Source organism: Carettochelys insculpta, chromosome 3, assembly GCF_033958435.1.
Source record: "Carettochelys insculpta isolate YL-2023 chromosome 3, ASM3395843v1, whole genome shotgun sequence".
Taxonomy (NCBI): Eukaryota; Metazoa; Chordata; order Testudines; family Carettochelyidae; genus Carettochelys; species Carettochelys insculpta.
Genome location: NC_134139.1, coordinates 57,436,563 through 57,457,037, shown reverse-complemented (window position 1 = coordinate 57,457,037; position 20,475 = coordinate 57,436,563). Strand labels below are relative to the sequence as shown.

The 20,475-nt window shown below is 45.3% G+C and overlaps 1 long non-coding RNA gene across 1 annotated transcript in view; it reads right to left on the bottom strand.

Annotated features, from left to right (window-relative positions):
* Nucleotides 1–2,701: 2,701 nt before the first annotated feature.
* Nucleotides 2,702–20,475, bottom strand: part of LOC142011079 (uncharacterized) — a 52,748-nt gene continuing 34,974 nt past the window's right edge. The window contains exons 2-3 of the long non-coding RNA XR_012644958.1: nt 8,077–8,214; nt 2,702–7,112 (exon numbers count right to left, since the gene is read on the bottom strand). This is a non-coding gene — a long non-coding RNA (uncharacterized LOC142011079). The remainder of the gene's footprint in view (nt 7,113–8,076; nt 8,215–20,475) is intronic.

Genomic DNA, 20,475 nt, shown 5'->3' with positions numbered 1-20,475 from the left:
CAAACATTGCACATACCTAAGGAATCGCTTCTCCCACAGTTGGAAAGCAGCCACTAGTAGAGTAAATGTTTAACAGTGCAAGGCTCCACAATCCCTTTAAAGTACTGTGTCTTAAGTGTAGATACAGGGGAAGTTCAGGTAACAAATGTAATTAGTGGATTGGAATTTGACTAGGGCACTAGAGGTTTCTTTATAGCAGAGACTTCTAGCACATAGAGCATCAGCTGTCCTTGCAACACACATCCCCTTGCCTCACACAACGTTTGCAACAACATACAAATAGAAGCAGGCAGCCCTAGACCCTTTGATTCCCTAAGCCTGCTCTCAGCCAGTGGTGTGGCAATCCTTAAAGAGACACCTGGACAAGAGATACTCCTAAAAATTAGGCGCCCTTGTAAAAGCCTGCGCATGTAGCCTACCAGCTAATGTCAGCTTTCATCACTCCACCTGCACTTTCTGTGAGTGTGCTTATTTAGGAAACATCAGACACCATAATTCTATCACCAGTGGAAGTCATAGTTTAGACAAGCCTCAGGTCCATTTTAGCACAGTGTCATCTTACTTTACACAAGTAGTTTTAGGCAGCAGTGATGGGGTGAAAATGCTTGAGTGATCTCTGAAATACAGTCACTATCCCAACTGCCCCTCTTGGAGCTGACTGGTAGGGATTAAGTCTGAGTTTTCCTTCTTTGGATACAAGCAGCAAACAGTTTATATGCGTATAAACTGCATGTTTTATTCCTATACATAGAAACTGCACAACCTTTCTGTTTACAAGTGTTGGGAATATATTTTTCCATCCATATAAAATGGAATAGGGCTAAAGTGTACAGTCCAGGTTATCATCAGAGAGGTAGCCATGTTAGTCTGTATCTTTGAGAACAACAAGAAGTCCTGTGGCACCTTATAGACTAACAGATATTTTGGAGCATAAGCTTTCGTGGGCAAAGACCCGCTTCATCAGATGCATGAGTGAGGGGGTGGGGGATTCAGAGGGATATTTAAAGAGGGGACCCAGTGCAAGGGAGGGCCAGATTATGTTTAAACTCAGACTTTAAAGGCAGAAGAGATGATCTGAATCATCTGCTCCTAAGGGTAGACGTTTATATGTGACTGTCAAGAAAACAAGAATTCCATTTCCAAAAAATGAAGATTTTAGCATTTGTTTCCAGCCCATTGCAGCACAGAACTAAAATCTTTTAGTTTGTGAGGAAAAACCCACAGAACACTCCAAAATAGTAAGTCCCCTAATGCTTAGAACAAGGGTCAAGTCTCTGTTTTGCATGCTGAAGAGCAGTTACTTGAAACTGGGCCTTTGACAGCCCTGGTGAATGCTCAAATTACTGGATTATTGGCTATTCCAAAATGGGATATTCTCATTTTCATACTGTATTTGGGAAAATTTAAGGAAAAATAATAAGGTTCGGGGAAATGTTTTGATTTCTACTACTTAGCATTTTCTAATCAAAAACTGGTTAGTGAAGCAGCTGCTCAGCTCTGCTTTACAATTTTACACTTGGAACATGAGACTATATTGAGTGTGGCAGGGGTGCCAGTTCAGATTTTGTTTGAGGGCAGGGGGCAGCTTTAACCATGATTCCATTCCAGGGGCTACTTAGGCACCTAAAAACTGTTTTTTGTTTTTGTCTTTGGAATCTGATAACTTGGAAATGAATGCACAGGAATTCTTATTCTAATTGTTATATAAAGAAAATATAACTAATACCAATTAAAGCCATAACACATGAATTATAATAAGAATAATGTAGTTTTTATTTTATTGCTATATTTACATTAAGGCAACACTGCAGTACTTTTCAGTGAGACAGTGAATACTTATGCAATTAATTAAACAAAAACATCAAACCTTTATAAAGAAAAAAAACAGTAAGCAACTGATTTTACTTTATTTCTATTTTTATGGAAGGCTTTGAAATTCCTGTGAAAAAGAGGCCAAATGATGACACACCGTTTAAAAAATAGTTACCAGAGATGACAGAAAACCAAACCAGCAAAATTGAATCACCATATTTATGCTGAATCAGTAGGCCATGGTCACTTACACAAAAAAACAGTAGCCCAAAACTAGCCCAGTCTATTTACTTAAACAATTTCTTCATTACCAATTTGGTCTATACCTTTTAAAAGAACCATTATCAAGGGTATAATTAAATGATGAATGTTAGCAGCATGCTCCATAGCAAACAAATTGTCAGCCAAATCTTGGCTTGGGTTTATTTGTGTGCATTGGATGGTTTGTGAATAAATACAAAGGGTTGGAAAGGGCTTCCTAGTGTGTTGCTCTGAGGATTTGAGAGTATAAACACCACCTCCATGAAATTCAGTGAAGGTACTCAAGTTTGTGAAACTCTTCCACTCACAGAAATATTAAAGAGTAAATATTCAGAGGCTAAGATTATTTACCAATTGGACAAGAAGGAGAACAAATGCACAGCACATCTATAAAATAAATGGCTGCTGAGGGCAGCATTTGCTTTTATCTGCATATGTAAAAGACCAGCAGCTCCTTAAAAGATGTCCTGGAATTAATAAAAGTCCTGTGGCACCTTATAGACTAACAGATATGTTGGAGCATAAGCTTTCATGGGCAAAGACCCACTTCGTCAGATGCATGCATCTAATGAAGCAGGTCTTTGCCCATGAAACTTATGCTCCAAAATATCTGTTAGTCTATAAGGTGCCACAGGACTTCTTGTTGCTCTCAAAGATACAGACTAATATGGCTACCTCTCTCATACTGGAATTAACAGGTGCAATTGCAACCCTGCTGAGGAATCAACATTTGTATGTAACAATCTGCATGGGTCTTACCTGCTAACCTAACCCAAAGCCCCTGGGAGTCAAAGGAACACTGTTCACAGACAAGTGGGACTGTGGAAGAATAGATGGCCACCCTGGGGCATTGCCATTCCCCAAAAAATTAGAGTGCTGGAAGAATATGGGATAGGGTGTTAAGTGTAATTTAAGTAATGCTTGTGATATGACAGCCCATGTTGGTTTCTTGACAACAGAGAAAAATCCCAGGTGGTCAATCTTTAGCACGGCTGCTCTGGCAGCGAAGCACTGTAACAACCAAAGGCAAGCTAATGTGAAAACGAAAAAGCTGTCCAGTAGCACTTTAAAGATTAACAAAATAATTTAGTAGGTCATGAGCTCCCATGGGACAGACCCACTTCTTCAGAGCTAATGGGAGTGTGCATGAGGCAGCAGCCCTCTTCCTTGGCTGAGCAGCCCTCTGTCTACTGGTATCACAAGGGGCTTGCTCCTTCCAGCCTTTGTAACACAACAACCTGTGAAGATGAGGGCAGATCATGGTGAAATCTTCAGCGCTTATCTCCTGAGCTTCTTTCCCCACCCACCACTCCCTGAGCCTGCTGGTCTTCATGAATTTGAAAAAAGTGCTGCAGAAGCTCCCAGCCCTGCTATTGCTTCTGCCAGATACCCCTCTGCATTCCTAGCGGTAGAACAAAGAATGGCCACTCCTCAGGGAGGAGGGAGACAAGAGTGAACCACTTTTTCCATCAGTGTGGCTGCAGGGAGCTGGTGGGAGAACTGGGAAGAGGAGGGTTGCATGAGTACTTGGGCCTTTTGTTCTCTTTTTTGAGCCTGGCTTCCTTCCACTCAGGTGGGCAAAAGGAGGGTGGGGAGGAAACAAAGGAAGATTCCCACATTCCTCTCACTGCTAGCCAGAGGAGAGAGGTTCCTGCTATGGTAGCAAACTGAGGGGTGCTGCAGCCAGCAGGGCCAACAGCCACCAAGGGCCCCAGGGCAATGTGGGATGGGAGCCCGGTTTCATGTACCCGAAGTGGGTGAGTAAGGTACACTAAGTATTCCAGAGGGAGTATAGGATCATTTAATGCCACACAAATTGTCCAGGGTTTGGTTGTGCATCTGATGCACCAGACAGCACATTCATAAATCCAGGACTCGCAAACTTCATAGCAGGGTTTTGGGTTCGTACTGACCAAGAGAGGGGTATCAGCTGCTGCAGCTCCAGCACCAAAAAGAATAAACATTCAGTTAAAAAATGATTCCCATGGTACAGTGATGACTAACGTATGGAATTTCTCTTTTTAGATATTTTCCTAACAATCCCGCTCCCTCAAAAATAATCATGTACTGGTGCAAGCAGCATCAAATGGAAAACACAATAACTTCTGCGAATGGAAGCTATAAATCACTCTCAGACTGCAGCACAAGGTCCTAGTGTAGCACAGTACAGTAAGTTTATAAGTTGCTGCATGCTGTACTTCCAAGGTAGCCAGGAGGACAGCCTCATTGTTATGCCTCAGGCTTCAGGTAGGTAACCAATGCAATGCTCAGATTGGCAAATCTTGGACTCCTTTGGCCTAAAATAAAATATCCTACGGAAAAGGAAAGCAAAGTGAGGATGGTGGGTGTGAGGAAAGAGAGAGAGAGACAAACTTTCAGAGACAAATTACCGGGGAAAGTGGATGAAAAAGAATCAGGCTTTGTGGCGATATATTTAGACACAGAAAATGATATAAAATCCTGAGTTCCTTTCCTTCTTTCCAGCTGAACTGCAAGGCAAAAGTGACAATTGACTTCTGAGCTGTAGGGGCCCACTAATCAACCGGTGTGCAAGCATTTGGCAGTGATAAGAGTTTTTAAAATTCTGCTCTGCTATTAGGTGATCACATCTGATGCGTATCCAAAGCAAAGACAAGAAAATAAATGTTTTGGATACTAACTTGACAGGGTATTTGTCCAAAACTTTCTTGCCAGACTATTCTACATTAACTTAAGCTGAGCAAAATGATTCATTGTGAATTATTTTCATGGATTTACCTTATAGAAAAGTTCTATTCACTTTAATAGGAAAATAAGAGTTCTGTAGATTATTTTGAACCATCCAATAATGTTTAATTCAGGAATGCATCTCTGATGAATATTTTTACCATATAAAGACAGCATAAATGTACAACACTTTTACATGTACAGCTTACTATTGAACTTAGCTTTGTATTTTTTTCTTATTCAAGTGTAGTGGTTCTTGCTTTTTGTCCTTATATGCTACTAGAAACACCAAAAAAATCCTTTGCATTCGGTCAAACTATGTAGCCTTAAGGGCACTTACTATAGAACCTTATTGACATCATCTTTACTATATTTATAGGGTTCTTCCATAAGGCTGCTCCTTTCTTCCAGCTTACAAAATAGGCGTAGCCCACTTTTGTGTTCCTCGCCTGTATTTAGTAGATATATTTTTGGAAATGTTAACTGTCTGGTTTCACCTATATTCAGAATTCAACTTGTTTTCCTTACTTGTGATATAACAAGTAGATTATAGTATTGTTCTAAAATATGCCTGGATGATTGTGCTGCTGGCAATGGAATCACTGCTGGCATGAGTACGTGCACATGCTTATTTAAATTTTTGTTTCCACAGGTAGTTGTGGGCATGATTTTGAAGTCTATTTTATCAAAAAAATGTTTAGTCTTAAAACTTAGTGGTCTTAAAAAGCAAAAAATAGAAGGCTTAAGAATGATGCCCAAATTAATTTATTTAAAAAAATGAAACATGCTCAAGTTGTTTTTTTTTTGCATTTCACATCACATTAACTGAACAAAATATTTAATCCATTAAAGTTAACATGCAATGAAACAAGCTGTTAAAGGCTAAGACATGCACTCAGTAATAATCAATTTACACAGGAATAACCATGTCAATTTACCAGGAGGTACCATTTTAAAGTGGCCGTCTAAGAAAAGTCCCTCTGCGTTGAAGGGTTTGTTGTGTGCACCTCATTCTACTTGTCCGTTGAACGATAGGTGACTTTGTCCCTTGTTGGGAATCAGACACAAATATATCTAAAATACTGCCCTGGCTGTTTATATTTTTAGTATCAGCCTGCCAATGGCTATGTGCAATACCTGACCTGTGTGCAAATAAAGATTAAAGTCTACAGAGCTGGCTGTACTTAACTTTCAAAACTATTACTAAGGAATGTGCAAAGGAAGATTAGCAGGCAGATTGGGGCCTGATCTGGCAAACAGTATGAAAAGTACTTTCTAACATGATAAAAACAGCAGTTAACACTTTGGTCAGTAATGTTTGCAAGGTCAGGTCCTTAGTTTTCAACTTGACACTTGGGCTCAGAAACATTTGCCCCTATGATCCTTGTATATGTTACAATAGAACTAGAAGGCCACAGCCAAGATAAGGCCTCCATTGTTCAGGGTGATGTACTCACAATCTAAACAGACCAAACAGAGAAAGGAAGCACTATACTCTTTTTTACAGATGGTCAAGTGAAGCAGGAGAGCTTGGCTTTCACAGAGACCACTACAAGGGAAATTGTAGCAAGACCAGGAATTCAATTCCAATCTCCTGTGCCTTAACAAGATCTTCCTTCCTCTGAAAGAATCTACTGCCCTTTTGAGACCATTAACATTAGTATGGTTTATATTGTACACCTACACCTGAGAATGAAAGCGTTCCTATGTAGGGCTCTGCATGGAGCAGATAATGTCTCGATGTAGCACCTTTCTTGCAAGGGACTCAAAGCACTTCACAAAGCAAGTAGTTATCCCAAGTGAATAGACAAGGAAAGCCAGGCACAGAGATTGACTGAATGACTTGCACAGGGCTGAATAACAAGTCCGTGGTGGAGGAGGTAATAGAAGATGCGGGAGTCAGATGACAAATTCTGATCAGAAGTCCAAAATGATGTTTAAATTTTGCAGAACCGACATATCTGGTGAGGTGAATTAAATAAGAGGCACATCTGCCAGTGAGGGAGCTCTCCAAGGGTATGTATTCACTACAGAGAATACTGCCTCTGCCGTGTTGAATCTTCCAGAGTTTGATTTAGCACTTCTGGTAAGGACAGGCTCAATCAAACTCATGGGGTGTCCCCATCAGCATCTGCCCTCCTGCTTCTTTGCTCCTGTTGACCTCCCGCAGCGGATATGGCATGGATGCTCGAATTAAGGTACATGGACTCCAGCCATGTAATAGACTTGAAACAGAAAATAAGTCCAATTAGAGATATCTTCACTTCTCCACTCAACGCTGGCTTCATACAGATTATATTTTCCCAGGCTTTGTAGCTGAATCACTATGTCAACTGTAAGATTACAAATAAAAGGATAATTACTGTTATCACTAATAAACATGAAGTGAGAAAGCAATGCACAGTAACTGATATCTTTATGGGTCAAATTCCATCCTCAGTTACACCCATGCAACCCTACTGAGTTCCATGAGAACAAAGTCTGGCTATGTGTGTTGGTACAAAGTCTTTTTCCCAGAGGCAGATGTCCAAGTGTCCTAACCTCACAGTCAGAACTCTATGCAATACAAATACATGTGTGAGAGATGTGAGGGTCCATAAAAATCCCAGAAGCACCCAGAAAAACTCCCTGTACCCTCCATGGTGGCCTAGTGGGAATAATTGGAAATGGGGGAAAGACTGAAAGGAAACATTTATGTGAAATATTTTCTGAGTAAACAGTCAAATAATTTTTCAAGTAACGTTTAAAATGGTGTTATTACTGTTGCCCCTCAGTCCTATAAAATGCTTGCTAATTACTAATAAGTATTTCTGAAGAATTTACTTCATTTCAAAACTTACAGTATTGGGGAGTTAAAATTCCTGTATACTCTATGTCTATATCTGTAACTTCCTGGGACATATTATTACGAACCCAGTGCCATCTTTACTAAAGAACAGAAATGTATAAGGGGGCCCTTTCTTGTGAATTGCTACCTGCCTGCCTCTGTTATATCTTTCCTGAAAGTGGAGTTTGGTGTGGAGACAATGTGAACATGAGGGAGAAACAGATGTTGCTGCTTGAAGCAGGGGGCTGGACTAGATGACCTCCTGGGGTCCCTTAAAGCCCTATGATTCTATGCTACTCTCAAACAGCTCTCCTCCTGATTTGTCCTGGTGAGCAGCCCACTCATCTTTCCTCAGAAGGATGAAAACAAAGTATTTTGCCCATTTGTGTGGAGTCATTGGGGTCAACAGGAAAAGGCCCGTGCCTTCCAAACCTTGGGAAAGAATTTGGAAGAACTGAAATGGATCCTACCTGAGTCCTGATCCCCATGTCCACAGGTGGAACAAACCACATCTTGCATGGAAGAGCTCATATTATTTTCCTCTTCTCCATCAGCAAAAATGGTGCAACCACCTTCTCACATATGACAGCATTTCCAAACCAAAAGTCCTTCAGGCAAAAAAGGAACTGTATTTCATATATAATGACAAATGAAATATACATTTCCAAATGCTACCAGGATGACCAACCACATCCTTATGTGTATAAAATGCCTTGCAGATATTACATAAATCCTTTTTGACTGGAAATGAAGGTCAAGAAGAGCATAAAGTAGATAGTACTAAATGTTGCACGTGCAAGAATAGTTCTTGATCCAGAAGTCCTTCTCCTTCTTGGATATCACCATCTAGAAGTGCTGAATACTCAAGCTGAGCACCTCAACCACCAGGGAAACAACAGGCATCTCAGCCAACTCTGTCCAAAAGATACCCAGCAATGACTTCATTTACAGACAGGGTGACTTTGAACATCAACAAAAAATTGAACAAGCTCTAGCAAAAGTGATACGCATGGAAAATAGTTATTGGTAGGAAGCATTTAAACTACTGAGGCCATCATACCAGTTACAAAGCAGCCATTCTTTCAGCAAGCCTCTTCCTTAGTCAGAATATTAATATGAAACACAAGCTGTGCAAGGAAGGAAAAATCAGTGAAGCACTTCATCTGGCAGTTCTTACAGACAAGTGGAAAAAATGTATGTGGGGGAGAAAGAATTATAATCTTTGTTACAACATCCCAGCATTAAAGTATTGAAGTAGGAGAGAACAGATATACTGCAGAGTATGTTAGCTGTGAAACCTTTGAAGTACTAGAGAAGATTGGAAGTGAGGAAGTATTTGGTTTGTTGTCATTGCCAGTAGTATGGAAACGACATGAGACATCATAATGGGCAAATATACATACACTGTTACAAATGGATGGGCCACCCATGGCTTGCTTCCTAATGATGTAATGAAGTTGGGTACACTGAGAAAGATCTATAAAAAGCAAACGGTTATACAATATGTGAAAACTACTCATATTGTAGCTGCAGTCTTTAAGAAGCACCCAGAAAAAAAGCACAACAAGAATGAAATGCTAACACTGAACCTTTCTAGCAAAACAAGATGGGGAAGGGCCATTTCACTTGAAAGTTTATTAAAAAAAAGCTCTTCAGGAAATAGTGATAACTGAGATATTATTAATTAAAAGTGTACAACACACTATATTTGATGGAGATATTTTCTGGGGTGACCTGAAGAACTCAGTGAAGATTTTACAGCCAATTGCTTCCGCTATTACTGTATCGGAATCAGACAAAGGACTTTTGTCAGACAGTCCTCAACCAATGGCCAAGATAAAGTCAACTGTTCATGAGAATCTAAGTGCATCTCCACTCAGAAGTCAGAAAGAAATAAAAATACAGGACTTTATTTGCAGAGGGGAAGAATTTTGCTGAAAACAAATACTTGGGCTGTAAATCTCTTAGATCCAAGAATCAAAGGTGGAAAAGTTAGTGAAGACACCATTGGCACAGCATTTGACTGGATTGCTAAACAAGCAATTGCTTAGGACTAAAGTTGGAAATATGCTTTCAAGTGTTGCAGAGTACTGAACAACTTCAGGTATTTAGTCCAGGAGTACAATCTGCCAAACAGTTTGCTCAGCACCATGGTTGGAAGGCCTTTGTACAACTCTGACTCTGCTTGTTTCTCTCTGCTTCCAGACACCTATATTTTCCGTAGCACATGAAAAGAACTGGTCAAAATGTGGAACGGTGCACAGAAAATCAACAAAACAGGCTAATATACGAAAGTTGTTTCAATTCATGCAAATCTTCAGCTTAATGAAGAGCTTAATGAAATACCAGAATAAGACACTATAGCCGCGTCTACACGTGCCGGCTACTTCGAAGTAGCCACGCCAAATTTGAAATAGCGCCCGCCACGTCTACACGTGGCGAGCACTATTTTGAAGTTGACATCGACGTAAGGCGGCGAGATGTCAAAGTCGCTATCCCCATCAGGGGACGGGAATAGCGCCCTACTTCAACGTTGAACGTCGAAGTAGGGCACGTGTAGCCGATCCGCGTCCCGCAATATCGAAAGAGCGGGGTCCACCATGGCAGCCATCAGCTGAGGGGTTGAGAGATGCTCTCTCCAGCCCCTGAGCTCTATGGCCACTGCGTGCAGCAGCCCCTTAAAGCTCCCCGCCCCCTGCCTTCCTGTGCAGGAAGCTGAGAGAGCATGCAGGCAGCAGCAGTAACACGCGGCCAGACTGCATGCCTCCCTGCAGCCCCAACACACACCCCCACTGCGATGGCCACCTGCCAGCCCCCCAAGCACCCCCAGGGCACCCCCCGCAAGGGGAGCCAGGGCTCCCGGGCTGGCAGCCAGCCCTCCCGGGCTGGCAGCCAGCCCTGGAAGTGGCAGCGGGACCCCTCCTGGATGGAGGCCGAGATCCGGGACCTGCTGGGGCTCTGGAGCGAGGAGGAGGTGCTCCAGGTAATGGGGAGCAAAAGGCGGAACGCGGATGCGTTCGCTCGGCTGGCTGAGGGCCTGGCTGCCTGGGGTCACCCTGCCCACGCTCCTGACCACGTCAGGAGTAAGGTTAAGGAGCTGTGGCAGGGTTACGCCCGGGCCCGGGATGTGGCCAGCCGATCTAGGGCCACCCCTGCCACTTGCCCCTTTTACAGGGAGCTCAGGTCCATCCTGGGCCCCCGGCACACCTCCTCCCCGCTGGCCAGTCTTGACACCTCAGCCGACGAGCCCCAGCAGGCCCCAGAGGCGGAGTCTGCCCTGGAGGTAAGCCGCCCACCCCTGGGACGCCGGAGGAGGAGGAGAAGGGGGAGTCCTCCTCCAGCAACAGGGGGCTCCAAATAATCCTGCCGTCCCGGAACTCCAGCAGGGCGTCCACCCAGAGGGTGTCCCCTGACCATGGGAGTGGACCGTCAGGTATGTACCCGCCCCCCCGTGCACACCCCCGGGGTTGAGGGGCGGGGACAACAGACATGACCAGGGCCCTCCACATGCCCAGGTGACCATGGCCCCAAAGACAGCAGTGGCATGTCCCTCAGAATAGTGGCATCAACCAGCAGGACAGTGCCATGTCCCATCCGTGGGGATGGGGGGAATGGAACCTAGGGTCCCCCGGGGGCGGGGTGGGACACCCATCATCATCATCAGCAGCAGCAGCAGCAGCAGCAGCATCTCCCGGGGACGGGGAACCAGCAGCAGAGGGGTGGGGGGACAAGGGCCACAGCTCGGGGGCCACACTAACAGCTGTCTCCACTCTTCTTCCCCCCCCGTTCCACAGCTGCACCATCGGAGGGCCCGGAGAGCGCCGGCGAGGTGTCAGTGGTCCCGGACAGCCCACCGGGGCCATCGCTCCAGGCCAGCCCCTCGGCGGAGCACCAACCAGCCCCAGGGCGGGGCCAATGGCGGACCCAGCACCACCAGAGGACGGCGACGGATCCCCAGCTGCTCATGACCCTCCGGCTGCAGCTGGAGGTGTCGGAGCGGTGGCTGCGGGTGGACAAGCGGCGCCTGCAATTACAGGAGTGGGCGCTGGCCTGGCTCCAGGAGGCAGCCAGCTTCTGCCAGGGCTGAGGCCGAGGCGAGGGTCACGCCCGCCAACCCCAGGCGCTGGACAGTAGGGGGTGCGGGGCCCAGGACGTGGCCCCCCCTCCCCCTTTGTACATATCCCCATTATTTTGTATATAGTTTGTGTTAGACCCCTGTTCTTTTATGATACCTGCCCCTCATGTAAATAGTTCCCCCCTTTTGTTCCACTATTATATATTTGTATTAATAATAATAAGAGAATTCACCGTTTTGTGGTTTCAAAAACAACAGGTCTATTTTTATTTGCAAGAAAAGTTGGTGGGGGTGCTCTTGGGTGCTCTGTGGTGTGGGCGTGGGGGCAGGGAGTGTTGTGGAGGGTGCGGGGGTGCAGTGGGGGGCCTGCCAGTGTTCACTCCGCGGCCTGGTCGAAATGGGCCTGCAGGGCCTCCCAGACCCGGATCCCCTCAGGGTCCACCTGGTGACTGGGGGCAGCGGGTGGCTGCACGTCAGCCCTGCCAGCCTCCACAGCCCAGCCCAGCCCTGAAAGAATGCCTCCCCCTTGCTCTCGACCAGGTTGTGGAGTGCGCTGCACGCGCCCACAATCTGGGAGATGTTGGTGGGGCCTGCATCCAGGCAGGTGAGGAGACACCTCCAGCGCCCTTTGAGGTGGCCAAAAGTGCGCTCAACCACCTGGCGTGCGTGGTTCAGGCGCGTGTTGAAGCGCTCCTGGCTGGCTGACAAATGGCCCGTGTAAGGGTGCATGAGCCAGGGCTGGAGGGGGCACGCTGTGTCTGCGACAATGCAGAGGGGCATGGTGGTGTCCCCCACAGGGATCTCCCGCTGGGGGATGTAGGTCCCCACCTCCAGCCGGCAGCACAGGCCCGAACTCCTGAACACCCGGGCGTCGTGGGTGCTGCCAGGCCAGCCAACATAAATGTCCAGGAAGCAGCCCCGGCTGTCCACCAAGGCCTGGAGGACCACGAAATGGTAGCCCTTCCTGTTCAGGAAGCGTCCTCCACTGTGCTCTGGAGCTTGGATGGGGATACGGGTCCCATCCAGAGCCCCAAAGCAATTTGGGAAGCCCAGGCTGGCAAACCCCACGATGGCGGCATCCGGGTCCCCAAGCCGCACAAGCCTGTGGAGGAGCAGGGTGTTGATGGCGCGGACGACCTGCAGGAGAAGGACATGGGAGATCACCAGTGAGGGGTGTGCAGGGTGTGTCTGGCCCTCCCCCCCAGGGCTCCCTCCCCCCGCAGGGCTCCCCCCCCCACATGGGTCCTCTTACCTCCATGAGGACAGCCCCAACGGTGGCCTTGCCCATGCCAAACTGCTGCCCCACGGATCGGTAGCTGTCTGGAGACAGCTTCCAGACAGCGATGCCAACCCGTTTCTCGACGCTGAGGGCACGCCGCATGAAGGTGTCCTGGTGCCTCAGTGTGGGGGTGAGCCACTGGCAGAGCTCCAGGAATGTCTGCCAGCTCATGCAAAAGTTCTGGAGCCAGCGGTCTTTGTCCCACTCGCTGAGCATCAGCCGCTCCCACCAGTCGGTGCTCGTGGGGTAGCTCCACAGCCGGCGGCGTGTTTGGCGGGAGGTGGGGGGGCGCGGAGGACAGCAGGGTCTGGGGCTGCTTCCTCCTCCCCTGGGGGCAGCTCCTCTTCTTCTGTGACTAGAAGGTGATCAGCTGCCTCCTGCATGGCATTGAGCAGGACGAGCACTGCTCCTGCAGGGGCGGCTGTGTGGACCTCTGGCTGCTGCTGCTGCTGCTGCTGCTGCTGCTGGGGGTCCATACTGCTTCGCTGAGGTGTGCGTGCCTATGGCTCTGCAGACTGCGTGCTGTGCAGGCTAAGTGTGTCTGGGAGGGGCCCTTTAAGGGAGCGGCTAGCTGTTGCCCCGGAAGCGCTAGTCCGCCCTGTGACCCTGTCTGCAGCTGTTCCTGGCACCCTTATTTCGATGTGGGCCACTTTGGCGTGTAGACGCTCCCCTGCAGCGCCCACTTCGATGTGGTGCTGCCCAACGTCGATGTTAAACGTCAACGGCACCAGCCCTGGAGGGCGTGTAGACACGATTAATTGGAATAGCTTATTTCGATGTCGCTACATCGAAATAAGCTATTTCAATGGAGCATTCACGTGTAGACGTAGCTTATAGGTCCTTCAGACACAAAAGCTGATAGAAGAAATCAGAAGGAAAAAGCTTCACCTCTGCTAGCGTTTCCAAAATTATATTAGTAATACTTGTTTCTAGGACAGCTATATATGATGATAATGAATTATTAAAGACCTTCAGTGTGGATTTTTACCACTGTCACTTCTTAATACTGTACTGTGTTAATTACATTATAATAAATAGAGATGTTATTTTCTGACATTTTTCTAAAAACATGAGTTTCTTCTGTAATATGCAGTACTACACCAGTACTACATGACATACAGATGTAGTGTAGCAGATATACACCTAGAGATATAACCTTCCTTTTTTTGTTTACAAGTCAATAAAATGGTTTTTCTTTTCAACATTTTGATGAATAATTCCTGCAAAAAATTCAAATTTCCCCAAATTTCCATTCTCCCACCCAAAAATTTTCAGAAAAAAAACTGTTTTTCCCATGCCTTCAAAATTTCTGGAAATTTTACATCTCTAATGTGGAGTGGGTGATTTTTTTGCTACTCTTTCATCAGTCATAGTAGGCACTGTCTGAAACAAGGCGGAGCATTTCCAAGCCTTTATGGTATTATTTGGAGACCCTTGAATGAAAAAAAAATATATAGCACTGCAAATCATTCTAAGCCTCACAGGCAAGTTTATGTCCTGGTCCCACACTTCTGAGCAGGAAAATAAGACCCCACTTCTTTCTGCTGATGTCAAGATGTCCCCTCCCCAGCCATCAAGCCCCATCCACCCTACTCTGTATCCTGTTTCTGCAAGGAAGTGTTTGCAGCCACTGACATGAATCTATTGCCTGAGTGCACACTGCCTGTAGATCAATCTGAAGTGGGTCTGTCCCACGAAAGCTCATCACCTAGTAAATTATTTTGTTAGTGTTTAAAGTGCTACATGACTACTGGTTTGTTTTGCCTGTAGAGCGTGAGGCTTGTTGACAACATGATCACCTGTAAGGGCTCAGCTCAGTTCCTCATTTAGTAGCAAGGCATTCCCAGGGAAATATAACACCCTCTGACTCCACCACCTCAACCATGCTTCACAGTCATCATTGCTGTGTACAGTACTAAACTGTATAAAATTTATCATGTATATGTGTATACATACATCTGAAAAAACTCTCTGGAACCTACCCCTTCTCCCCCAATTTACATTAATTCTTATGGCGAAATTTGATTCACTTAACATTGTTTCGCTTAAAGTAGTATTTTTCAGGAACATTATTACAACCTTAAGGCTACGTCTACACGTGAAGCCAACATCGAAATAGCTTATTTCGATGTAGCAACGAATAACGTCTACACGTCCTCCAGGGCTGGCAACGCTGATGTTCAACTTCGACGTTGCGCGGCACCACATCGAAATAGGCGCTGCGAGGGTACGTCTACACGCCAAAGTAGCACACATCGAAATAAGGGTGCCAGGAACAGCTGCAGACAGGGTCACAGGGCGGACTCAACAGCAAGCCGCTCCCTTAAAGGGCCCCTCCCAGACACAGTTGCACTAAACAACACAAGATACACAGAGCTGACAACTGGTTGCAGACCCTGTGCCTGCAGCATAGATCCCCAGCTGCCGCAGAAGCAGCCAGAAGCCCTGGGCTGCTGCCCACGGTGACCATAGAGCCCCGCAGGGGCTGGAGAGAGAGCATCTCTCAACCCCCCAGCTGATGGCCGCCATGGAGGACCCAGCAATTTCGACGTTGCGGGACGCGGATCGTCTACACGGTCCCTACTTCGAAGTTGAACGTTGAAGTAGGGTGCTATTCCGATCCCCTCATGAGGTTAGCGACTTCGACGTCTCGCCGCCTAACATTGAAGTTAACTTCAAAATAGCGCCCGATGCGTGTAGCCGCGACGGGTGCTATTTCGAAGTTGGTGCCGCTATTTCGAAGTAGCGCGCACGTGTAGACACAGCTTAAGTGAGTCATTATTGTATAAGAAAGCACTGGAAATAAAAAGCTGCAATAAGAGGGGTGAAAGAGAACTTCTGGACTCAGGTCAGAAAGGACACCTCTGGCCTGAGAAGGACTTTACCTGAAATAAGACTAGGGTGAGAAATTATGATTTGTAACAAATTTTCTTAGAGTTTTAGGCTTAACTGGCATGTTTGTTTTATTTTGCTTAGTGACTTGCTATGATCTGTCTGCTGGTACTTGCAACCACTTAAAACCTATGTTTCATATTTAATAAAATCACTTTTGTTTGTTATTAAACCCAGTGCATATAATTGTTATCTGGGGGAGAGGAACCAGAGCTGTGCATCTCTCTCATTGATAAAGAGGGTGAACAGTTTATGAACTTGCTCTGTATAAAACTTTTATACAGCATAAGACAGATTTATCTGGAGTGCTGGTCTCAGTGGGGATGTGCACCTGAATGCTTCTGAGTCACTTTGACCCTTCACAGAGCTGAGCTGCTTTTAGGCTGCAGCTACACTACCATTCTCCCATTGGAGCTGCCATGGTACTGAGGCAATTCGAAGCAGCCTAATGAGGTGCTAACGTGCATATTCAACACCTTACTAGCACAATGGCAGCTATACAAACAGACTTTGAATTGCAGATTGATCGAGAAGATGGGGGCAGCTTCGAAATAAGCGCCCTACTTTGACTTTCCCTTACTCCCACAGAAATAGATTGAAGTAAGGGAATGTCAAAGTGGGGCGCTTATTTCAAAGCTGCCCCCACCTTCACTGTCAATCTGCAAGTCAAAGTCTGTTTGCACGGCCACCATTATGCTAATGAGGCACTGAATATGCACATTAGCACATCATTATCCTGCTTCGAATGGCCTCCTTACCATGACACCTCCAACGGGAAAATGGTAGTGTAGCAGCAGCCTCAGTGTCTGTGTTGCTTGGCCGTGGGCTGTGACCCCAACTCTGTGCTCTCTCTGAAGGAAAGTGGAGCATCTGGTTCAGCAGGACAGGGGCAGGTAGGGAGGCTAAGTGGTAATTCAGCAATCAAGCAACATTCTCAAGGGGATCTCTGTGGCTGAACCCATCATATTCTCTTCAGCCCTAATTAAGCCTCTCAGATGATCTCTACACTTCTTGCTTTGACTGGTCTGGCGGATAGAAAAGATGGTGGGAACAGATGAAGTGTATGACAAAGAACATCTGTTGCCTGTCAGCAAGGCTGAGATTTTTGCATTTGTATGTGTGTCAGTGAGACCCAACTGAAACATCATTTAAAAAACACTCGTTTCTCCTCACAAATACCCTAACAAATTTGTGTTTATGGCATATGCTCTACACTATAGGTCACTGTTAATTTAAATTAGCTTCAGTTCTTATTTGTATTGCATACTAGTATCCTCCTATACTATGCAGAGATGTCAACCACTCTTCACCAATTAAATTAGCAAAAACATTGTATGAACCTAGAGCTTTTATAGGCCAAAGGAGACCTTGTGTAGCTGGGAACACTTTTGTTAAACTAGATTAGCTTGAAACATTCTTTTCTCTCATCTAGAGCAAGAAAACTTCATTTATACATGTTTAACAATGGTAACTCAACTGACTTTATTGGAATTACTCCCATTGGAGTAACTGGAATTTACACCAGCATAAGAGTTCAGAATTGGACCCCTTGTGGTCCAGAAACTCATTTTGTTTAAACTTCTGGTTAAATAATTCTTCTCCCCCTGTCATGGTTACTTTGCTCCCGGCAATGAACTTCTTTCTCTGAGAAATTTGATTATTGCCACCCTAAATCTGGAAATTAGAAGTTAAAACTGACCGTCAGCTACTGACTTTTACTTTCAAATCTATTTCTGCCACCTCAGCTGAAATAAGCAGTTGACCTTGCTCTGTTTATGATAACACTGGGGCAAGTCACAGCTTTCTAGAGCACAAATCATTATATTTGACAACCACCAATCCCACCCTTTATGTAGACCATTTTAGATTATTTTAGGCGAGTATTATTGTACACATATGCACAACATGATTGGCGTAAAGTTATCAGGAGTAGAGTGGCTCTAGCTTGGAGCAGTCACATAACGTGGGCATGCACATAAGTTTCTGGATAACAAATTGTCATCATTGAGGATCAGCCCACCCCTTTTCTCCCTGCTGGCTCTCTTTATTCTTTTATCTTTTCCAGAATATTTGTTCTTCTTTAGTTAACAGTAACCGTCTTTAGATCATGATCAAGTAAGCCAATATTGTTTGCCTAAGCTACCACAAGTGGGCAACACAAAGAGTAGAATTTGTATTTGTCACACAAAATGATTGGAGCCCACCACTCTGATTAAGTTGACCCAGTGACTGAATTGCTCTGGGTCACAGGGTGAACCTCCCACATACCATGGATGGGATCAACTAACACTCAAACAGGAACAAACTTTCACAATCTTCCCTTGAGCAAACAGATCCACCCAACATCTCCCTTCCCTTTATCAGGTTGTAATAATTATCTCAGTAGAGACCCTTTCCTTCCTTAGGATAAGAGTTTTACCTTTCAAGGATGTAGTAATTTAATCCCCTTGTGCTTTCACCCCTTTCTTCCACCTCCCCACAACAAATCTTTATAAATTTCTTTCCTATACACACCACCTGGTTTTGATGGAGGGTGGCTCACATGCGTAGCGTACCTATTCCTGTCTCATTCTGTACTGCTCATCCAGGGTGTAGAAAGATTACCCTACTGCATTCAGCGTGTTAAGGTGTGTACTAATGTGTAGGTCACACACTAAGGTCCTTTTCTCTCAGCAGCGAATTTAGTGTACTAAAATGAGCTGACAACAGCGTTGAGCTCCTGAAAACTATGTTGCTCAAAAAGCAACAGCATGTTCTCTTATAATGGTTCAGATGTTCCCTAAAATACTTATGGACATGCACACACTAATGTTGCAAGTCTAGCAAGGAAGGGCAAATGAGGATCAAAAATGTTAGGACGACCAACTGGGAGTAAAGTTGTTTAATTTCCTATTGTGCACTTCTGTATATTTCCTGATCTCAAAACAGAAGCACACACATCTCCTCACTATTTATGGCCTACTCAAACTTAAGATCCTTAGATAGCATAGTGATGAGCATAATATATGAGAAAAGATAAAATTCAATGCTGCTGGATAAAATACAGTACTCTGATGGCTGCTGTCAGAGAGGTAGACAGGCTAATTAGCACAAACTGGGGGCTTACACCATTCTTTCTCACCCTTAGTTTCATTAAGCACATGCTGTCCTTTTGCCTGTAGCTTAACATTGCTCAGTAATAACAGCGATGAAGCGGGCACTACAGTGTAGTCAGTCTAAGTGAGAAGAGAATCAGGATGAAAAATTCTTCTTGTGTCAACAGAATGAGCCGGGTGTGGTAACCCTTCTGAGATGCAGCAAGCCAGTTGAAGTAGCACTTCATTCCAGAAGTCCTCACAGGGATTTTAATGGGGCCACTTCAGGAGCATGTACTCTCCCAAATAAGGGTATCAGAATCTAGTCTAGAGCGTTTATGTGATTTACCCAAGGCCGTATAGACCATAGCAAAGCCAGTGATCAAAGTAGGATTACAACTCAAGACTTCCTATTTCCTAATCCCAGCCTCAGATCATTAAAGGCATAGCCACACTATCAAACATTAGAGCCATCATTCAGTACCCATGTAGCTCTACCACAAAAAACAAAACTCTCAGACAAATAGATAATGGCATTATAAACAGAACTGGTCAGACTGGCCACCATGTTAGCAAACCCTGCCCTGACATGTTGTTCGAATTTTGATAGCATATGGCCCAGGCATGCTCCTTCCCTTCTCTTTAAAAAAGTGTTGATTAGTGGTGAAGTGACAGTAAATTTGGTGAGGCTTTTTATTTATCAATGAAGCCATGACTCAGCCTTAAACTATTGCAAGAGCCAGTACAAACAACTAACCTTAATAGAGAAGAAAGGTTCCTGTACAATAAGCAGTTGTGAACCATAACAGATCATTGCGCAGGTGCTTCTGACACTTCTTGTGCCTATCATTCCTGTTGTGGGAGGCAAATCAGGTGAACAAAAAGTAGATTTTCTATATATGGCGTGTACATTTGGACTACAGGATTTTGTCGGTAAAACTCATGGAGCGTCCACACTAAAAATACTTTTTGTTAACATACTGTCAAAAGAACTCAGCACTTCTGTTGACAGCCTTCTAGCTCTCCCCCCATGAAGCAGAACATCTTTCTCTACAGAATCTGTGGACAAAAAAAGCGATGTGGATGCTTGCGGGGGCCCTCTGTCCACAGACTGGGCTTCTGGGTCACAGGGCAGCCCTGTCTGCTATGCTTGCAGTTGGCCATTCTGTCAAGAGAGTGGCTGGGAAGTCCACTTTGCTGCATGGCCATGATCTGTTGACAGATCCTTCTAGCCTTGCTGACTAAAATAGTGCTTTCAAATAAGATAAATCTGATATGATCATTTACCAAACAAATGCAAGCAGCTCCTGGCCCTCAGAGACCGAGTGCGTGCTTTGGAGGCCAGGGTGGCTGAACTGGAGGAGCTAAGGAAGTCAGAGGTGTTTGTGGATGAGACTTTCCAGGACATAGTAGGGCTGTCCCACCTCCAATCTGACAGTCCTGATGCTGTTATGGAGGATGAAAGGCTCAGGGAAGGAGAGCAGTCAATGAGAGCAGAGGGAAACCATCCCATAGTTGGGACCCTCCTTCCAGAGGGTGATGTTGTATC